Raw genomic sequence first — 23112 nt, forward strand, 5'->3', positions numbered from 1 at the left:
CCGCGGGGAAGAGCCGAACGGGTGAGTCCCGTCCCGTCGGGAAACACCCGAAGTTAACCGAAGCCCACCGACGCTCGGCTGAGCCGAGCGTCAACCAGCAGTACGACAGCGACCTACGAAGTAGTAACACGCGAGAGTAAAGAGGAAGAGAGAGAGAGAGAGAGAGAAAGCGAGAACGACGAACCTAGGAGACCCGAGACCCCAGACGCTTCCTCCTCAACACCGCTACACCGACACGTCGACGACATCAGGTTAGCCTGCAATCTACCGCCGATCTGCATCTTCCCCCCCGTAATACCGACCCTTCCTACTTCCTACTTCCCGTCACCCTACAAACCCCCCCCCCTCCCCCGCGCGCGTACCTGTAAGTTCGAATTAAGTGACGCTAAGGGCTGAGGCGTGATCAGCCACCGTTATTGTCTACAACCCCATTGTAATAATCTTTTGTAGTTTTAAGTCGACTCCCCCCCCCGATCGCAACTCATGTGCGCCCCCCCCACAAATACAAACACAAAGTTTCACCCACTCGATCAGTCTCGACTTCCTCGCCCCGTCTCTAATTGTTCCTTCCATCCACCTTATTAGTGCGGACTCAAAACCCGTCACAACCTTTTGACCTGCTTCGAAATTTTGGCTGTTGACATTACCGTCGTAATACGTCTTGGAACGATGCTTTGCTTGTTGTCGGTTGGACGCGGCGTGTTTTCGGATGCTGGATAGATTATCGATTAAATCTAGAAGGAAGGAATCGTAGAAACGGGTATACGCGCTGGCAGGGTTCGCGTCTGTTGGGAGTCTGGCTTGAGAGCCAAAAATTAGTTGATGGGGGGTGAAGTTAGTATCTTCGTGCTTTGCGGTGTTATGACAAAAAATTGCAAAGCGGATGTAATCGTCCCAGTCTTTACCAGCATCCCTGTAGTGTTTGATTTGCTCAGTGAGAATAAGCTGACTGCGTTCTAGCGATCCGTTAGACTGTGGGCGGTAAGCTGTGGTTCGTATTTGCTTAATTTTGAAAAGTTTACAAAGTTGTTTGATGACTGTGCTCATAAAATTCTGATCTTGGTCTGTTAGTATTGCTCGAGGAGCACCGTGACGTGTAATGTATTTTTTTGCGAATGCTGCGCCTATAGTTTTGGCGGTGGCATCAGGTGAAGGGATGGCGTCCAGGATTTTTGTCAAATTGCATTGAATCGTCAAGAGATATTTGTTGTTCGATTTAGTAAGGGGTAGAGGTCCAACAATATCTAATGCCACTTTGTCGGATGCATCGGCAGGCGTATCCGTTATCATCATTGGCAATTTGGTTTTTACTCTGACCAATTTTTTTCTTTGGCAACTCTCGCAAGTTCCTATGGAATCTTGGATTTGTTCTTTCATACGGGGCCAAAAATACTTTTGTCTAATGCGGTTATATATGTTAGTGACACCTTGATGTCCGCCGACCAACGATTCGTGGCATTCTCTGATTATTTCTTATCGTAAACATTCGTCTGGGATGACGGTCGTGTTTCGACAAAACATGATGTGAATTTCTAAGTCTGCGAAAATATAGGATAGAAGTTTTCGGAAAACGCGGCGATCGAGAGCATCTAAACTACCATCGGTTATAGGGAGGGCAAGAGACTTTAGGGAACGTACCCATACTACGTGACCTATTTTTTCAGATTTTTCGACCCCTCCCCCCCTTCGGTGACTTCTCGTAGTATATGCCAAGCCCCCCCATCCCCCCCCCCCTTTATTCTTCACGTAGTATTAACTTCACTGAAATACAAACTGTCTGACAAACAGTGTCTGTTTACAATTGGCTGACGTCTCGGCATATGTGCGTCAGCGCCACCAACTGTGAGTTTAAAAAGCACTAAACACTGCGCGCTATATTCAAATACAGGTCTAAAAAATACGAGATTTCTCTCAGTAAAATCGACTACGTGACAAAAAGCTGAGCCACTCCCCCCCTCCTGTGACTAATTGTAGTATTTTAAAGACTCCGCTCCCCCCCTTAAACGGGTCACGTAGTATGGGTACGTTCCCTTAGGTTTGAATCAACTAAAGCCGTTTTGAGTTTGGACAATAGCTTGAAGATATCATACAGGTTGCTTTTATCTGAGCCTTTTGTTTTTAATACTAGGGTCAAAATACGTCGACTATTGTGCTTAGATTCAATGATATCAAATTTTCGCGGACGAGGCCTCATTACTATTTTTGGTTCAACGATACTCTCGTCGGCAAGTTGGGCTGGTATACCCTTGATCCAAGCGCAGTCTGTCGATATGAAGTGCGCATAGTTGGTTTCGAGCATGAGAATTCCATCATTGGTATCTTTGACATTGTCTGATACTGGTATGTCGTCCAAGTTGTCAATAAAATATGCGAAACCGTGAGGGTCATTAATTTGATCATCGTTAGTGTTGAGAGCACTGCCATGGTTATGGTCAGTAATTTCCGTATGGGAGTCGAATTGTGAGTGCACGTATAGTATTCAGTGTCTGTGAGCAAGTCGGAACTGTCGTCGTTATCAGAGGTGGGCGGGAAAGGCTAGGGGGGAGGAGAACAAGAGTGTAAGAAAGGGTTCGTCGGACTAGAAGTAGCGGGAGGGGGGGGGGGGGGTATCTCCTGACGCGACGCGGAGGCCCAACAGGGGGGGGGGGGGGGGCATGATGACGTCAGTGGATGGGGGCGGAGATGGAATCGGACGAGGTGCTGCAGGTTTAGTTGGACGTTCCGATTTCTTTCGCAGATGGCGGTGGGGAAGTAATCCAGATGTGGAAGTGACAGGGTCAGGGGGGTTAGTATAAACGGGTGGGGGTGTAATTCAGGGGCGCGCGGTGGCAGGAAGCGGAGGGTCAAGGCGGCAAAGGGTGATACTCATTTTCGAATTTTTAAAAACATAATGAATCATTCTGCGTACCGCGCTCCATTCTAATTTGTCGAGTCCGCAACCTATCAATGGTATCGAGACGGATGTTACGCAATCTTCTTGCAAGGTTTTCCTGAAGTTGACCAAGGTGTTAAAAAAAACGTGTGGCAAAGGTCTGTCACTATATTTGGGCTTTGTAACTAGGTTATAAATTTTTCGGTTTCCATAGACTACAGAAGTAACGTCAGTCACAGTCGGGTCGAATTCTCTAAGTTGTACGCGGTTTATGAATTTACGTTCTGTCAGTTCTAAAGCGATTCCTTTTGACATTTGGCAGTCAGCCGATATGCAATGAGCCAAGTTATCCTTTAGCCGTAATAGGTCAGCTTTCATTTCTTTGATACGTCTATTATGCATGAGAGGAAAAGTTTCGCTTTCTACGAGGAAATCGCTATAAGAAGGGCCCAGTAAATCGGTGGCTGGACAAAAGTCATCAGTTCCTTATTTAGTTTCTGGGGTCTGTAAGTTATCCGAGCTGAGGGAAGAATCTGAAAAATAGCTCAGGCGTGGTCTTTTATGAGGCCCAGGATTTGTTGAAGAATTTGTTTCGCGATGGCGTTTAGGTTGGCGATGTGCGAGGATCGGTGCCGGGGTAACAAGGGGGGGTTTGAGGAGCAACGGGGTTTCCTTATCGCTGAACTCATCGTCGGAGAGATCAAAGGAATCAGAGGAATCAGAGGAATAAGAGGAGTATATCATCTACAGGGTTGTGAGATTTTAGGGTGTTACAGCGGAGCTGGGTTGGTGGACTCGTCTGTGGTCTGCCGAGGGCGTCTGGGGTACTGATGAGTCTTTTTAGTGCGTTTTTTTGCTCTATCGCTAGAGGCTTCAGTCGTTGGACGGGGGCGTTCTGCATCTATAGGAAGAATTTGAGCGGTGTCAGGCGGTGTGTTCCTGGACAGAGCATCAACGTTGGTATTAGATTTACCGGACTTGTATTTCGTATCGAAATCGTACTCTGCCAGTTCTAAGCTCCATGGTAATAAACGAGAATTAGGCTTCTTGACGCTTTCTACCCATTTACGTGGCTCGTGGTCTGTTATTAAAGTGAACTTCTGACCATAGATGTAGGGGCGGAAGTGATTCATACTCCGGTAGGCAGCTAAGAATTCTTCATCAGGTACCGAGTAGTTTAATTGAGCGGGCTTGAGGGCTCGGGATGCGTATGCTACCGGTGGGTCGGCACCGTCTTTATTTTGACTGTGAACTGCACCTATCGCGAATTTTGACACGTCTGTAGTGACCGCAAATGGTTTGTTGAAATCCGGGTGTTGTAGAATTGGTTCTTTGCATGAACAATCGCGTAAGGTTTCGAAGGCAGACTGGTGTTCGGACGTCCAGATGAAAGGGGTATCCTTCTTCGTTAAATTGTTAAGGTTGTGACGTGGATTTTTCCCGCTCCTCGGTCACTCGGAGCAAATAACCGAGAACTTACCGCGTGCACAATAAATCGGCGTCCGCGAGGTATCCTGGACCTGAAACAATATCGCGAAATTTGTTGGGCGCCTGGCGTGGTCAACACGCCTCGAAATCGGTAATACGATATACCGCGACCATATGCTCGGTAGCTCAGTACCGCGGAGAGGGGAGGGGTAATTTTTGGGTAAAGAGAATTGCAAGTAAGCCAACGCGTGATGTGGCCAAATCACTATAAAATTCCAATGATATATTTCTCGTCAGCGATATTACAAAAAAAATAAAAATAAAATAAAAATAATAATAATACGACTGCGCAAGTCGTCCTTCGCGATTCCAAATACAATTTTAAATTTAATCCAAACGAAATAAGAAAGGGAGAAACAAACCAAATTAAAAAAAAAAAGGTGAATAAATCTAGGAGACCTCTACGGCCTACGTGCGCTAGTCGCCGTCTTAATAATACCCTAACTCGCAAAAACCAAAAACAAAATCGGACTCGATGCGCTGCTCGCGAACGTCCTTTACAAAATGGCGCTGATCGCCAACTTAATACTAACTGATTATGCCAAAAAAAAAAAAAAAAACTAAACTGAGGCGAGGCTCGTTGCGACACCCACGACCCTCCTCTAAGAACGCATATTTTTATCAGCGCGCACCCGAGCTTCACTTTCTCTGCGACGGCGGGACGCAGTCGCGAATTCGAATGCTCCCCGTGAGACTGCTCGTGACCTACACGAGAATGGAGGGTGTACCGGACGAAGTAAAGTGACCCCGTGTAACGGACTTCGGTTACACTCAAACTCGAGGCAATAATGTCTCGGCTCAACCCGTGACTCGACTCGATTTCCTGGATTCCCCGAAATTAACGCTACTCCCTTACGCGCAACTCAGGCTACGGTCACCAAGCAAATGTATCGGCTAAAGAATCTCGAGTACAGTTGTTAACGCCAATCCTCACTGGCTATCCGTCCTCGGCAAGCCTTTACTAATGATCTCTCGAGATTCTCTCGCAAGAAGGTTAACAGCGCTTACCGCTCCACATCCAGTGAACAAATTCACCAACACCCTCGTGACGGTTCCCAGCCATCGTCCTCGCAACGAAACAATTTCCTTCACCGGCGCAAAACGAACTCCAACTCGACCTCTAAACTACTCAACTACCTTGCTCAATCGCCAGAACTAGAGTGATCTCAGATGGTCGCAACGCCGATCTCGTCACGCTAATTTTTCGTGACGTCATCACCCTGAGAATGCGCAACAATCGATCGGTCATCGATTTTGGGGATTGCGCAACTTGCCGCGCACCTGTCGTCTCTACGCGGCGCAGAACTTAAGGCTAGATCGCGATGTCGTCTCCCGCGCAGCTCTACGTAGTCCTGGGGTTGGGCGGGGTGGTGCTCCCTCGTCGCTAGCTGGTATCTCGCGGTTGCCTTGGTTGGGCGTAGGCGGGGTGAGCGGGGAAGCTGCGGCGCGTCGGCTGCCAGCGGGAATCGCGTCCGCCTTGGATTCCCGCGCTGCAGGGATCTGCGTTGCCTCCCCCTCCGCAGCCTCGGTGTCCTTCCCGCGAGATCTCCGTGGTTTCGCCTTGCCTCGAAAGATGTTCGGCGTCGGAGTTGGTCGCTGGAGGGTAGCCGGTGCACTCAAAAAAAAATAAAAAAAAACAAAAGCCTGAAATATCTTGGTCGCAATGCGCTATTTCGTCCCTGTCGAAGCTCGGGTGCGTGTCTCCAGTTCTGGCGCTCTCTAGGATTATTTCGCGACTCGATTTTCTAAACCCTGATTCCGGGATCTCGCCCAGGGTTCAGGGAGTCTCTTGTAACGGGCAGGCCTAACCGAACTGCCACGTTACAAGGTATTGAGCAATTTTTCCAAAATTTGGAACAAATCTTTGGTAGTAACCTAAAAGGCCAAGGAACTGTCTAATATTTTTGGGACTTTTAGGGACGGGATACTCTTTTACAGCTATTAGTTTACCAGGGTCAGGTTTTACTCCTGACTCAGTTATGAGGTGTCCGAGGTAAATGACTTCCTTGCGTAGGAATTTGTACTTGTCTGGCTGTAGAGTTAAACCAGCAGCGGTTAGTCAATTCATTAATTTCCGAAATTCAATATGATGTTCTTGCAAGTTTCGAGCTTAAATAACTATGTCGTCTGAATATACGAACATCTCGTTGCCTTGTAGGCCTAGGAGGACTTGGTCCATGAGCCTTTGAAACGTGGCGGGGGCGTTCTTTAGTCCGAAAGGCATATGAGAGAATTCATAATGGCCTCTAGGTGTCGAAAATGCAGTTTTCGTGCTGTGATCCGGATGCATGGGAATTGAGTGGAACCCGGAAGCAAGGTCGAATGTGGAAAAGTATTCAGCTGAGCCAAGCTGGTCAAGGATTTCCGTGATATTGGGCATGGGGTATGCGTCGCCGACTGTTTTTTCGTTAAGTTTTCCGTAGTCGATTACCATACGCCATCGTTCATTGCCGTCACTATCCGGTTTTTTTGGAACGATCCACACCGGGGAATTATACGGAGATGAGGAACGTTTAATAAGATTTTGCTTGAGTAGTTGATCAACTTGGGATTCGATTTCGTCTTTGTGAATCTTGGGAAAACGGTATTGTTTGGTATGAATAAGCGTATTGGCAGTCGCGGCGTCGTGGGGATAGTGTGTTTAGATGAATTGGTGTGGCCTAATTTATCACCTGGGAGATCAAAGAGATAGTTAAATTCTGTTACGAGGTTGAATATAGATTGTTTTCCGGTGTCATTCAAATGATCAAGATGTGAGCTGCTCTTTAGAACGTCTAATCTTTCTGACCTACTGTCAGTAAAGAGCACTGTTGTGGCACCGGGAAAAAGTGTACTGCCGTCAGCGACAGGAGGATCGGATTGCAGTTACACGAGGTCAGTGGACTGGATGAGGCAGGAGGGGGGATTATTAGTCGGTCACGATGTACGCTTGGCGGCAGACAAGATTAATGAATCACTGAGGAGAGGGCCTGGGTGCGAAACGAGGGTTTTGGCGCGGGCATCGCTGTGGTGGTGACTCGGTGCAGTGGGCGTAGCGTTGGGCATGACTGTACTTAGTGGCTCGTCGGAGTCGTCTAGGGTTACTGTTGGGAGTCTCATCCCTACGGCAGATTCGTTACAATTGAACGCGTACGAGTAAGCGATGCGTTCTGGTTTTCAAATAGCGCTTCACGACACAGAACATTGTTGCCTGAATCGATGCGTTTAAGGTAACCCACTTTAGTGTCTGGGTTTGCAACTATTAGTGGGATGGCTTTCACGGTACGGGTCTGTATTGTAATGACGCGCGTTTTTTCGGGCGCAGACGAGGGTTCATCGAATTGATCAAAGTGGATTGGCAATGAGGATCCAAGCATCACCGAGTTTGAGTTGAAAGAAATAGTTGCTTTCTCTTTTCGTAAGAAGGGCTAGCCTAAGATACCGTCGTGTGAAATCGGAAACGAGTCAGGGACCAAGTGAAAGGTATGGGATTTATCATTAAAACGTATTTCAGTTTTTGTGATAGTTTGCGTATTTTTGTCCGTTATACCAGTCAGCGTCAACCGTTCGTCGGTTGTTCGTCGCACGAGGGGCCTAACGAAACTTTCTTTGACCAAGTTGACGTCTGCACCGGTGTCAATAATAAATGTAGATATTTTCATTAGCTCGGGGGTGTCGATCGAAATTAGTGGAGGGTCAGCTGGAGCTGTTACGAGGATATGACTTGAGGATCGGAACGCTAGTTGTTCGCATTGCTTGCGGGCGCGTTCCTCCCCCGCGGGCGATATTCCCGTTTAAATGTTCATTTGGAACTGCATTGCCTTGATTATTACGCGGAGAGGATCTACATTGGTCTACTGTGTGGCCTCTGCGATTACAATTGTCGCAGTGTAGTTCTTGGTTTATGTTGCATTTGTTGTGGAAGTGGCCCATTCTGCGACATTTGGTACAATATCTTTTTCTTTGCAGACGGTGACATTCCGTGATGGAGTGACCCTGGTGGTTATAGAATTGACAACTGCTGGGCAGAGCAATAACGTGGCCAGCAGAACAGGTGTTCGGATCGAGCGCTTGGGTGTAAGGTCTGGGCTCGGTACGAGGCGCTGGTTGATGAGCGTAACCAGGTGTGGGCAATGACATCAGGGGGGGGGGGGGGGGGGGGGGGATAAAGGAGGCCGCGGCGGGCACCTGAGACGGAGGAGCAGTATGGGGGGGTAACGCCAGACACATGGGTGTAGAGGAGGTAAAATATTGTGCAGAGAATTGCATCTGACGGTTAATTAGCTCGGCTTCTTCACCTTCGGCGATGGTGACGGCAGTTTCGAAGATCGGTAATGTTCTGATAGTAGCGATTCTCCAATCGAATTCTGGCCGAAGCCCTCTAATAAACGATCTTGAGGTATCCTTCTTTAGATCATTCAGTAGAAGCGTTGCTAAGTCTGGTGGGTGCTTGGCTATGATCGCTGTGCTTATTTCTTTTGATATTGCTCTTATTCTGCACGAGTAATCTATAATGCGCTCATATGGTTGTTGTGTAATTCTATGTGATTGAGTAGATAACTAACGTATGGGGATATCCGGGCGGTATGCTCGGCTGATGGCAGTTCTGAGGTCCTCGACGTCATGACAGTTAATGCCTATTAACCCTTACCTTGACCACAAAATTTTGACCACAAATGGCCACAGCCATCTTGGTTCCGACAATTTTGCCATTCTGACCACGAAATATTGATCAGCGACTCCGAAAACCGTCGAGTACACGGCCAGACATACGACAAGTGTCTTTCGAAATTTTGGACCAAAAAATGGACAGCCAAAATGGCCGCAGCCATCTCGGCTCCGACAATTTTGCCATTCTGACCACGAAATCTTGATCAGCGACCCCGAAAATCCCCGAGTACACTGTTAGACACCAGAAAACCACCTCCAAATTTTTTACCAAAAATAGACGCCAAAATGGCCATCGCCATCTTGGTTCCGGCAATTTAGCCATTCTGACCACGGGATCTTGATCAGCGATCCCGAAAACCCTTGAGTACACCTCGAGACGCCAGAAAAATGCATCCGAATATTTTTGGGCAAAAAATGGACAGCAAAAATGCCATGCCGCCATCTTGGGTTTGTCCATTCTCAGATTTCGACCTTGAATTCATGATAAGGGACTTTGGAACTATCTCCATACCGATTTTTGGACAAATCCGATGGAGTACGACGTCAATAATGAATTGTTTCCAAAAAAAGCCGTTTTTTCAACTTTGTTGGCCAATCCTGGAAAATTGGCCAATAATAATGTGCTCTGGTAGGATCTCGTGTGGCCTGTAATGTCCTAGGAACATAAAAAAGCAAAAAAACCGGAGCAAAATGGTCAATTTGAACCCAAAATACTTCAAAAACTGTCTTAAAGTAGGTGGGACCACACGGTCCCACTATGCCGGTAAGGGTTAAATATTGAGAAGCGCGACCTGTAACCTTTGATTGTGCAAATTTGGCGAAAGTCATTTTATCCGAAGCTTTTATAAGAGTCTCTACGTGACGTAATTGTTCTACAAATGAGTCAAAGGGCATGTTGTGGCCGCCGAAAGGGGGGATTGTCGGCAAGACATCTTTTACTGACCAAAAATTTGAACCGGTTTCGGTAGTTGGTGCCATGTTGATTCAAGCAGGGTACTGCAAGTACAGGAATAAAAATATCAACTTAATACTAAGACTCAGAGTAGACTTACAGGGCAAAGGTAAACGCAAAAACAGAGTACAGCATGGTTGTAGGCAGCTGGACGCAGGTGAAACTTGAAGAGGCGATACACGTCATGCGTCGGCACGAGGAGGGTATAGATGAGGTACTCCGTGGCGTGTTGATAAATAAGTGTGGCAATCCAGGTCTGAGGGCGATGCCACTCTCGGGTCCAAATTCTCGTCTTAACAGGGTTGCAGGAGTCCGAATAAGCGGGAAGGGTCCATTCAATATTTTTCGGTTCGAAAGGTGATGTGTTCAGATGCGGTGTGCGGCTTAACTTGGCTATCGCACTGAATTTCTACTCGCTACACAGTTATTCGACGTCGTACGTATCGATGAATTTCAATAGTACCAAAATGTGACGGAGTTATTGAAATTGGGGACTCCTTGCAGAGCCTATGTTCGTGGCGAGTTGAATAGGTTCAGCATGCCTGTCACAGTACTTTGTGGGCCAGAGTTCGTTCGTAACACGGCTATCACTGATTGGTACGGCGTTAGAAATTTTGAGCACTGAACGCTTTCGTAGAAAACATGCAGCACTGCACTGACGGGTAGGTCAACGGGCAAAACCGCTGCCACCAAAATGTTAAGGGGTAGATTGCGTAGGCTCCGATGAGCGGTAATCGGAGCTTACTCCACGCCTAGCCAAGGTGTTATTTGGCTATTATAGGGTCCGTTCACGTCGACTATGCACTCGCGTGCTTCTACTCCAAGTGCAGGAAGTGAATGGAATAGAAAGGGATCGGTATTAAGGGAAGGTAAGCGATTTAAAGTATATGATTGTTTATTAGTAGTCAATGCAACGGAGTCGGTCGAGGGAAAAAGGTATGGTTTTGGTTTAGATAGATGTCTTGCTTGAGCGCTAGGATGGATCTGTCGAGTTTAGCGGGATGTAGAAGGCAAGCTAGCCGCGATTTACAGAAGAATCTGCTGACTTGCGGACGATAAGAGTAGAATACAGAGCGTTAGGTAACTAAGAGTGTGGGAAAGGAATATGAAGTCTGGAGGACGTAACAAATGAAAAAAATGAAAAAAAAAATAAAATTTAATAAAAAAAAAAATAAAAAAAGTCTAAAAATAATAACAAATAAAATATTAATAAATAACCAGACGATTTTGCACAGTAGATTCAATTTATTTGTATTTCGTGAGAAAAAAAAAACCATCGCACGGGACTTGAACCCGTGACCGCCAGAGATGGAGCCGTGAACCTTATCCACTGGGCTATGCTAGTTTGCTTGGAAAATCAATTTACTTTACCGCTATAATAGGTATGAGTTGAAGTTCGAACGATTCTTGTCGAAAACTATGAGCCGTTGAAAAAAATTCCTGTACTCAGATACTCAGGGTAGGTCCCTCTACAACATATCTGAGACCCATCAAAATCCGTGAGTGACAACCTGTAAGGTCCCCTGGTGAGAGTTTTTGACGTGATTTCTAGATGCTGAGTGAAAATGTTTTTTAATTTGAATAGAAGGTGTTGAATAGTACTCGTTGGAACGAGATATTAACCTTTGAGTTTTAAATATAAATTAGCTAAATTGATCAAGAAGTGATTGTTCGCATCGTCACATGGTGTAGAATTACTTTCATCATCAATGTCTGCTACAAAACTTTCAATTTCAAAAGACGTATTTCCTATTTCATCATCATTTTCATTATAATGTGATATTACACCAATTTCGATATTTTTAATTACAGTTCTAGAGGTACTGCGATGACATTTTGATAAATGCCCAGTGAAAGATTGAACATTGTCATATTTTTTGTCGCAACTCCTAACAGGACACTTCAATTTCACATTGTTTTTCATGCGATCCTTCAAATGTTTGAAAAATCGGTTATAGCTTACAAAAGTCTGTTGGCACAAATCGTCTGAACAAATAAGTTGAGCATTTTGATTCGTTACTACGTTAACTACGTTCTGCATTATTTCCACCTTGACAGATACATTACGAATTCTGATAATGTGCATTTTCAGGCTCGGTTCAGTTTAAAAAAATAATTTACAACCATTATAGCCGCAATGATAATCTTTACTGAGGCTGCCATGGTATTTGTGATGACTCAGGTGCTATGGAAATTCATTTATACAATAGGTACAAAGTCGGCCCAAAAACATATGCGAAATTTTGTTAAGAAAAGAAACACCTAATGAGTTATCACAGTAATGAAATTGTCAACAGATAAGATTGAATTATTTCTGCATCCAATTATTACCAGCAAATTGCATTATGTTTTTATATGTTATTGTTGATGAATTTTCATTACGTGACTAAATTAAATAAATTATAGTAGTCATATTTAGTTTGGATCTAAACTCGGTCCTCAAAATAAAAAAAATGAACTAAAGGATACAATGAAGTACCCGAGGGTTGAGACGAGATTACGGCAACGATCTTCTGCCGCGTAATCTTGTACGTATCTTAAGGCCACAGTTTCGGGATCAAATTATCAATACTGTGAAAATACATAAGGGAGTTTCAATCAAACATTTTTTATTGAATTTGAGCTGAAGTTCAAGCTATTGAATACTAGTAACAATTTGTCAAAATCCCACGTGTCGATGGCCGGTGCATACAGACTGTGTGGCCTTTTAGCCTTCGCGAAAGCGGATAATTTATAAAGTATCGTGTACTTACCGAGTTAATTCGATATTATGTTATAATTAATTTCGTTGTATGTCAAACATATCAAAATCAAACACATTATCAACTATCGTTATCGCTCTACGAATTTTTAAAATGGGAATTATGTTTATGACATACTCAAACGCAAGCGGACCGGAATACGAAGTGCGAAAGTGACGCGGATGAAGCGCGCATACGCGCAGAGATTACAGCCCAACTGATCACGTGTAATTATTTGGATCTTCAAGCTCGATTTGTTGTATTTTCAAACTTGATACGATATTATGCAAATTCACGTAAATATATATTCATGCGAATTTTCACAAAGTGAAAGATTCACATCACATCGTTATACGCAAGCCGACTGGAAGTGCAAAAGTGACGCGGATGAGCGTGGATGCGCAGAGATTACTGCCCAACCGACGACATGTAATTATTTAAATCTTCAAACTGCGTTTGTTGAATTTTCAAACTCGATTAAAACTTAATACAATATTATTTGAATCTTTAAACTGGTTCATTGAATTTTCAAACCGGATTCAAATTTGATGGAATACATATTATTAGCTATAATTTGTTTGAAGGTTAATAAATTATCGTTTAGATTTTTAAACTGATTTGAAACGTGGCACATTATTATCTGTATCTTTAAACAACGTCGATGAGTTTTCGAGTTTCTTTGAAACTTGGTATAATGTTATGTAAAGTTTGAAAGTGGTTTTGAAATTTAGCACATTATTAGTTGAATCGTGAAACCGGTCTGTTGAATTTTCGAACTTATTTGCAACTTGGCACATTATTATACGAATAATTAGACGGGTTTCAGATTTTGTACACGTTCATTTGAACTTTAACATGATTGTACAATTTCAACTGAAAATATTTTTAATTTCATAACACATTCTTGTAAACTTCATACATCGTGTTGTAATTTAAAATTACGGTAATGAAATTTGAAACACAGTCACTGAAACCTCAAAGAACTCACAATTTGTTTTGAAGTTTCATGATGGTCCTACAAATTTGATACAAAAATATTAATACAGAGTGATAGTTATTCAAAATTCAGTACTATTTTTGTTTTTGAGAGCCACATATGAAATTCAAAGTAATTCTACATTAATTTCAATTTCGTTACCATGGTTTGTAGATTTCATAATTTTTGTATCTTAAATTTCAGGATATTTTTTACAGTTTAGACATGGTGACGACCAGAAGTGCTCGAGACAGTTAAATAGATATCGGTATCCAAGCAATAGCGATACGAGGGAAGAGTCCATCATTTCCAATTGAATACGAGTCTGCGCGGATACATATTACAGGCGCCTGGTTTTCTGCGGAGTGGACACCGAGGTGTTCATGCAACCACGTAGAGATCCCGGCATCTGATTATGAGCAGATTGCACGTAACGAATCGATCATTGTTCCGGATTGTTGTAATCTTTGAAAGAAAGCATAAACGGCTCCCGCAAATCAATATTGAGGAGTTTTTGGTTAGAGGTGGGTATACATGTGCGTGCTGAAGCCCCTGACGCCACGATTGACAAGTTAGTGGTGGCGGCATGGACTTAAAAATGTTCATACGACCGCGTTGGGACTCCAGCGTGGGGCACAGTAAGTACATGCGGTACATTTCGAATTTGTAGCTCCTTGATCAAAAACCGATGTATTTCGAGGCATGGTGGTGTATTATGACGATAGTGTGTGATATGTGTTGTGACGTGGTATTTCATAGCCCGTCACATGTGTTAACTATCGCACTTCCCTACGTACAGAATATCGCTAAAAATAACGAAAGCACGTCTGAGGCCAATACTCCAAAAAGAACGACTGGTTATCTTTAAGTAAAATTCTCTTCATTAAGCTAATTCGATGATATTTTCTAATTTTGTAACGCTTTACGAGAACCAACTACGAGACTTCCGCTTCGAGATACCAGTACACTGTCTGACAGGGGTCACGTACCAGCTCAACACCGACCACCACTGACTATGGACTAACGAATACCGTTGAAGCCACTCCCGTTGGATGCCTACCTAAGTTGTAAACAGGGTCGTGCGTGATGCACAAACAGTACCTCCAACTATTTCGACTTATCGGCCAGGAGCCGAACCACGAATCAACGCTTCTACCGCTCGGATGCATCGCCGGTGGCGTACAGGGCTGTGCGTCAAAAACACAATGAAGCCTCCCGTCAAAGATACTTATCAGCCTGGAGCTGAACCGACCACGACACCTACTAACTCGTCTATAAAAGAAAGGACGGTTGACTCTTAATGAACCGTCTTATCAAAGGGCTGTGGCGTGGGTTACGCTAGACTATGCGGACCACGTAGATCTGGTGGATACGGTGTGGGGATCGGGGTTGAGGGCCATCACCACCAGATCGTTCCGGCACGAGGGCTTCGATGAGCGAGTGCCGGGATGCAGCGCCAATGAAATAGCCAAAACGGGGAGTACCAGTAAAGCAAGGAGTGAAGTACAATCGGTCGCAAGTCCAAGACATCGGTAACGCAATATTCTCGCACACTTCAATATCGCAACACATGAGTGGTACGACTTCTCCTCTCACCAACGATACCGCACAGCCGAGGAAAACATCTCCGACCACCGTCCGACGTCCGGATACTTCGATACCTGTCAGCGAAGAAGAAGAAAACAAAGAACGAGGGATTATCGCCGCCTACCTGTAGACCCGACCTACGTGACCTGCTGGCCCAATTAGAATAAAGCAGATTTGAGGAAGAATCACGTGACAGCAGCACGACGAAAATCAGGATCTTCTTTTCACGTAGGTGAGGTTCCTTTTGAAGCCACGAGGTACTTTTACTAACTCTCTCTCTCTCTCTCTCTCTCTCTCTCTCTCTCTCTCTCTCTTTGATTAATGTTAATATTGACAATGCATATCCGCATTTCAATTATTAGACGGTCATTGACTGTCTTACGGGCTTCGCATCACAAGCGTAAGTTTCCAAAATGTAAACACACTTACAGACATTCTTACGGTTGTGCTTGAAGAGGAAGAACACTTTATATTCACACATACAACAGCACAAGAAAAACAAATTTGAACTTACTGGTGATGAGAGGTATTAACGACATCAGAATCAGGGCGGCTAGGTGGTCGAGTGGAGTGAGGCTCCGGTAAAGCATCGCTAGGTACCAGGTTCGATTCCTGGCTCCGTCGTTACTTTTTCGAATTTACCAGTTTTTCAAATTTATATCTTCAACAATGAAAATGCCTCGTGATTAATGTTAATATTGACAATGCATATCCGCATCTCAATTATTAGACGGTCATTGACTGTCTTACGGGCTTCGCATCAGAAGCGTAAGTTTCCAAAATGTAAACACACTTACAGACATTCTTACGGTTGTACTCAAAGAGAAAGAACACTTTATATTCACACATACAACAGCACAAGAAAAACAAATTTGAACTTACTGGTGATGAGAGGAATAAGCGACATCACAGTCAGGGCGGCTAGGTGGTCTAGTGGAGTGTGATGGAGCTGGAACATTTCTAATGAAATGTAACAGTTTATATCCTCTCGTAGGAACATGCCGGGGATCATTTAGATGAGTACAAAATTTATCGTGCAGCGTAGCCCGCCTTATGCGCTTGGCTTTCTTATCGGCAGCAGTGCTCAAATTACGCGATTATGCACTTCATATGCACTGTCGCCGAGCCCGGCGAGAGGCCGTGTGAGCAGTCTCAATACTGCTTCCAGGCGTAACGCACGTCTAATTTAATATAATATAACGTTGACGCTTCCTTTCACCATTTGTTGTTATCAATTACCATTCAATTTCTCTGTTTGAATAAACATATAAATACATATATAATCGTTGCGCAATATTTGCATGACAAATTTGGCGATCCTGCCAGGATCCGGTTTAAACCAACGAACGCGGCGCGCGTATCAAACGGCCGGATCATAGTGACGAACTTTGGAAGTGATTGCATAAGCCCAATAAATTCACGCGCGAACCTTCGGCTACGCGTTTATACGTAATTATTACGAATTGTACCTAGCAAGGGATAGAGTGAAAGGCCGCCTTGCGTAGACAATCAAGGACTGCGTGTGGACCGCTTGATAACCAGGGACTGAGTGTAGACCGCCTGATTCTACACTGGACAATTCCTATAGTGAACTTGTGTATTTATTGGAAAGGAAGCAAGTATAAAATTCTGCACTCCTTAGATACAATAAACTTCGCGTTTAAACCATCTAAGTGAAGTGAAGTGAGAATAAGGTCATCGAGACTCGAACCGCTCTTATATTCTTGCCCCCCGTGCCTGTCAGAGACTCCAGGACATCGAAGCCTCGTACCGACGGCTACCACGATCTTCGAGTGTGATGCTTCACACCTCAATTTGGCTACTCCTAGCGTAAGTACAAGCATTTTGTTACTTACTCGAGTCACCATAAACTTATCGAAGGACAAATCGTGATCGAAACTAAGAATTTGATGGTCAAACTTGAATCATTCAAATAAATAAAGTCAAAGCTTGACTCAAGGTAAATTTAAAAAAAAAAAAACATAAATTCACAATGGACGTGAACGAAAACAATGACCGGAGATCGGCAGTACCTCCCACTATTGTTGAGACTGCAGAAGATGGACAATCCGTCACTTCTGAATCCCGGTTTGAAGAGAGATTTTGGCATTTGACGAACCAAGAGACTCAGCTTGTGAATAGGCTACAAAAAGCCACCGAACGTAATGATTTAACTGCAATGGGCAGATACCGTCTTGGTCTAGAGCAATTAAACGGAGAGAGGTTAACTGCGCGTCAACTTGCTCGCCGCGAAGATTTGCCTATAGAAGAGGTTACCCGTTTTATTCAATTGAGAAATCAAGAACGCCGTGAACACGACTTCATTCGTCGCAATAATGTAGAAATAAATCGAAACTCTGAAACAGTTCCGCGTCCCGAAGACACGCTTGAAAGCGTCACCAACCAAATGTTTCAGGAAATGCAACAACCGAATAACCAATTAACCGAAGGAAACCGTCAAGAGGAAGCTCTTACAAATAGTAATACCAATCGAGAAGCAATCAATAACTATTATCGCTTAACAACTAGCGATGATCCGAATGTTTCTAATATTTTGAGACCGCCCGGAAACCATACCGGAGCGATACCGCGAATTCAACTAGATACCGCGCGTCTCGTTGAATCAGAGGTGGAAGGTCCTTCTCAGATAGCTCCCTCAATCGTAACAAACCCACCACGTTACTCGGCATTATACGGGCTCGCTCAAAACCGATTGCTGCCACCGACACCGCGCATCAATGAGGTGGGCTCCCCAGCCAATTCAGACTCGGACCATCAAGGTATAAATGCGATGGCAGTACCGATCCTTCACCAAAATCGCTCATTAGAAAACGACCGATTCTCCACCGCGCGAGCCAATGTAAACCATGATATCTTGTCGGATACGGATTCGACACTGCAACGCGTTCTCGAGGAAAGCCGACGTTTATCACGGATGCCGAACGTACGCCTTACACCAAGGCCTAGTCCACAGTGGCCTAATGGTCCGACGGATTACGAAATCCCACGAGGTACTGGTAGCAATACCCGTAACAACGTCCCGCGACGTCGTCTAGAACAGCAAGAAGAGGATGAACTTCGAAGAGCCTTGGAAATGTCTGCTATTTTACCACATCGTCGTCCGGACACTGTGACGTTCAGTATGTCCCAGTTGCTGAGTGATCCCGAAGCTTTACGCCAACAGCAAGAGATAATGAGAAACATTGAGGAACTTGCGCGAAGAAACCAAACAAGAATTCAACTACCGGCAACTGCGCCACCCCGAGACGTGTTTCCCCCTCGGAATCCAAGAGACCCAGGCCCGTATGCACGAACGGAAGCTTACTTGAATGATGTCAGCCTACGCCCCGATGCTGCCGGAAGATACCCCGGAGAACCAAATCGCCCAGCGGACGAGCCCTATGCGATCCAAGATTTCCTACCCGCGTTTCAAGCCATCAAGATGATTGATTGCAGACTGGAAGGAAAAGCAGGCGAAGACGTACACGCTTGGATCATGCAAGTAAAAGCCGCCGATATGGTAGTTATGCCAACCCAACGTTTCCCGTTTTTGAGCATGGTAATCAGCTTGAAGACAGGAGGAGCTCTTCAGAAGACCATCAACCAGAGGAGACCTCGTACAATCCCAACTTTACTCGAAGTCATAAGATCAGCCGTTATTGTCGAGAAAAGTGCCACCACATTGGAAATGGAGCTTGGCAGAACAGGCCAAAAGGGCGACACTGTGGACGCCTACAATCTCAAATTCAATCAGATCTACCAAGACCTCGTAGCTGCCTTCTCGAATCAACAACTACGAGCGAACATCGATCCTAATCTTCAAGACCTCGAAAATAGAGTGTGCCAGTACTATCTATACGGACTTAATCCGAGGATATTCCATCAAGTCAAAAACCGTCAGTACTTCAAGTTACTAGAAGCCCAGAAGGCCGCGAAAGAAGCCGAAGGCGAGGAATTGAATTTCCGAATGCATCAACAACAGCTGATGAACAGTAACGACACAGCATCGAAACCCACGTTTTGGAACAAGTCCCAAATTTACGGGCCAGGCAGCGCATCAGATGCGCGAAGATTCCAGGTACAACAAAGAACCTCGACGAACTCGCCAAGGTCAACTCCTCGACCACCAGCGTCTGTCCACCACCACGATGAAGCGGAACAAGATGATAAAGAACTCCAGAGATGTGAATGCCACACCTGTAACACACATCGGACCGCCCATGAACAACAAGCAGTATGTCATAATTGCGGAACCAGAGGACACTACAGCCGGAACTGCTACGCTCCGCGCCGACCACAGAACGACCAACGCCGTAATACTAACGGCAATAAGCGAGACGCAAATTTTCAAAACGCCAGCCTCAAAGACAAACCGCCCAACGACCAAGTCAATTGCACGTCAGAGGAACTCCAGTCAGAGGAAGAGGAAATAAAGGGACAGGAGGACGAACTAGAGGACGAGTGCCAACAGGAGCCCGTGTATGTTCAGTTTCACAGGGGTTACTACAGTGTGCTGTAATAAAATTCGGAGAAACAAAGCAAGGAGTAGCCCTTATGGTCGATACAGGTGCATCAATAAACCTCATAAAACGGAAGGTTATTTATCCATCGGATAAACAAATTTGTCCAATTATCAAACGCAAAATTTCCTTTAGGACTGGCAAAACGCTAAATTCCGCGAATGAAATTGCTGTACTAACTCACATGGGGCTAAAGGACGAATTCGTCATTATACCAGACGATTATCTGCCTGACGAAGAAGATGGAATCATGGGAAACCCGTTCATGAGGAGGCGAGATTTCCAGTTGAATGCCTCGACGCTCACCCTGAAGAATAAGATACACCACCTTAGTAGCGACCGAAAAATTCGATTTAAACCAAATTCGGTGAACAAAATTGCCATCGATACCGACGAAAAGAATCTCGATCTCATGTTACGCATGGTCTATAAAGACGGAATGCCTATGGAAAATATCCCGGTGCAGATTGTACACACGAACAATCATGGTACGGCTTATGGAATCATCACCACCGCTGAAGACGAAGATATCGAGCTCGGACTGGAGAACGTCCAAGTCCACCGAGTAAAGAGTATGTCAACCCCGGGTGTATGGCAACAACCACGTGATGAAAGAGAGCAGGCGCTCCAACATACTGTCGACTTGAAACACCTACCGGATGAGTACCAGAAAGAAATTTGGAGTATTCTTCAGGATTTCAGCGATATCTTTGCCTTACAGGAGGAAGACATGGTCAATGGAACTTCAATGACTGAACATCGCATCGAGTTGTCAGATCCTCAACGCATTGTAAATGTGAAAAGTTTCCGTGCTCCACAGCTGCACCAGCAGGTTGTAAAAGAGGGAGTTGAGAAAATGTTGAAACAAGGAATAATAACGGAATCCGAGTCGCCACACAACTCGCCAGTTTGGGTTGTACCCAAAAAACCGGGCCCCGACGGAAAGCCCAAGTATAGAATTGTGATCGATTTCAGGAAGATTAATGAACTTACCGTTCAGGATTCTTATCCGATACCAATAATCGAGGATTTACTCGATCACATGGGAAGGGCCAAGTTCTTTACTACTGTCGACATGGCCGCAGGTTTCCACCAGATCAACATGGCTGCTGACTCCAAGAAATATACTGCCTTCTCAACCCCCGACGGGCATTTCGAATACCAACGAATGCCTTTCGGATTACAGAACGCTCCTGCGACCTTCCAACGCATGATGAACGATGCGCTGAGAGGATTGAATCAGAAGATCTGTTGCGTCTACATTGATGACGTAATAATTTTTGGTGAAACGGAGGAAGAACACCATCGAAATGTAAGAACCGTATTTCAGCGTTTAAGACAATGTAACCTGAAACTCCAGCCAGAGAAGTGCGCCTTCATGAAAACTGAAGTGAGATACCTCTGATATGTCATCACTGACGAAGGGAGCAAACCAGATCCGGAAAAGACCAGAGCGATACAACAATTACCCGTTCCAGTCAACGTTAAGACGATTCGATCCTTCCTTGGTTTGACGGGGTATTACCGAAAGTTCATACAAAACTATTCGATGTTAGCGAAACCATTGACAAGGTTAACAAGAAAGGACACCCCATGGGATTGGTCAGCAGCCTGCCAAGAAGCCTTCGAAACCCTGAAAGAAAAGTTGGTCACACCACCGATACTTGTGAGATCAGACCCAGCTAAACAATACGTCGTAACCACCGACGCGTCAAACGATGGAATTGGAGCGGTACTATCTCAAGACGGCCACCCCATATATTTCTTATCTGGAACCCTGAATGATGCGGAAAGGAATTACAGCACGACAGAGAAGGAGATGCTTGCTGTTGTATGGGCCGTCAAGAGACTAAGAGTATATTTGCTCAATACACCGGATAAACCCTTCATCATCCGCACCGATCATCGTGCACTCGTATGGCTGAAAAATTGCGTAGACCCCAGTCAACGCCTGCTGCGTTGGAGACTAAGATTGGAGGAATACTCATTCCTGATAGAACATGTTTCGGGAAAAAGTAACGTAGTAGCGGATGAGTTGTCTAGAGTCTTTCGCACAAAGGAAGAGATCTTCGGAAAACTCACCGAATTGGAGAAGGGACTATACGAAATCACACCCATTGATAGGAATCCCAAGTGGGTCCACCATATTGCCGCACGCCACATTGACATCGAGAGATTGTCACTCACAACAGGCAGAACAAAATCTCACATCAAACTCGTTCCCAACCGAAATCGAAAAGGAAAGGACGGCAAATGGGTGAAGATTACCCTAGAAGAAAAGGATGCCTCTGACAACACCCTGATTATACCAAAGAATCAGACGGATAGACGTGAGAAACTCAGAAACTACATTCATCCGAAAAGGTACGAAAAGATATACTTCTGGATTGACCCTAAGAAAACCACCAAAGAAGAAACCAATTTGATCATCGAAGATCTCAAGAGGATACGTCAGGACTCAGGTGCAGACATATCATTTTGCTTGACAGGAACGGATGTGCCTAACAAACAGCAACAGAAAGAAATCATGGCCAGCGCTCACAACGACATCAATGGACACTTCGGCCTAGCAAAAACAATTGACCGAGTAAAAGAAACGGCCGTATGGTCACGTATGGAGAATGATATCAATTCCTTTATCCAGGCATGCCCCACGTGTCAGATGTATAAAAAGGAAAGGATACAAATGAAATCACCCGCTATTCTTTTCGAAACCTTTGCTGAAAAACCTAACGATCAAATTTCAATAGATATCGTCGGACCTCTGGTCGAATCTTGGAATAAACACCGATATATCCTCACGATGCAGGATTCAATAACTAAATTCATCAAATGTGCCCCACTTACGAACAAAACCGCGACAGAAGTTATCAAGGCTCTATCAGAGTACTGGATAGGTAACTTCGGGTGCCCCAAAGTAATCCTGACGGACATGGGAAAGGAGTTTTGTAACGAGCTGACCGATTCCTTTCTCGAACACTGTAATATCAAACATATCACCACAACTGCATATCACCCGCAGTCGAACGGCTCTGTAGAACGAATGCATAGTGTCTTGAAAGACTATATTCGAACTGCCTGCAAAGAGAGAATACACACTTGGGACAAGGTTTTAATAGAAATGGCACGTGCCTATAACACTTCCGTTCATCAATCAACAGGTGAAACGCCTCACAACCTCATGTTCTGTCACGAAGCCAACAATCCTGACGGTTTCCGCGAAAACCGATTGGAAACCGTGATTAGTAAGAAAATGTTATGGATACGAAAATGGGAGGAACGGTTCGAGAAAGCTCTGGTCTGGCTTACCAAATCCAGAGAGAAAA

General features: G+C 44.8%; 1 protein-coding gene across 1 annotated transcript in view; it reads right to left on the reverse strand.

The window, feature by feature from the left end:
• LOC107227861 (annulin-like) overlaps positions 1 to 23112 on the reverse strand; it is a 486920-nt gene that overhangs the window by 439301 nt on the left and 24507 nt on the right. The gene's annotated exons all lie outside the window — the stretch shown is intronic.

Source organism: Neodiprion lecontei, chromosome 1 (genome assembly GCF_021901455.1).
Source record: "Neodiprion lecontei isolate iyNeoLeco1 chromosome 1, iyNeoLeco1.1, whole genome shotgun sequence".
In the NCBI taxonomy this organism is placed as follows: domain Eukaryota; kingdom Metazoa; phylum Arthropoda; class Insecta; order Hymenoptera; family Diprionidae; genus Neodiprion; species Neodiprion lecontei.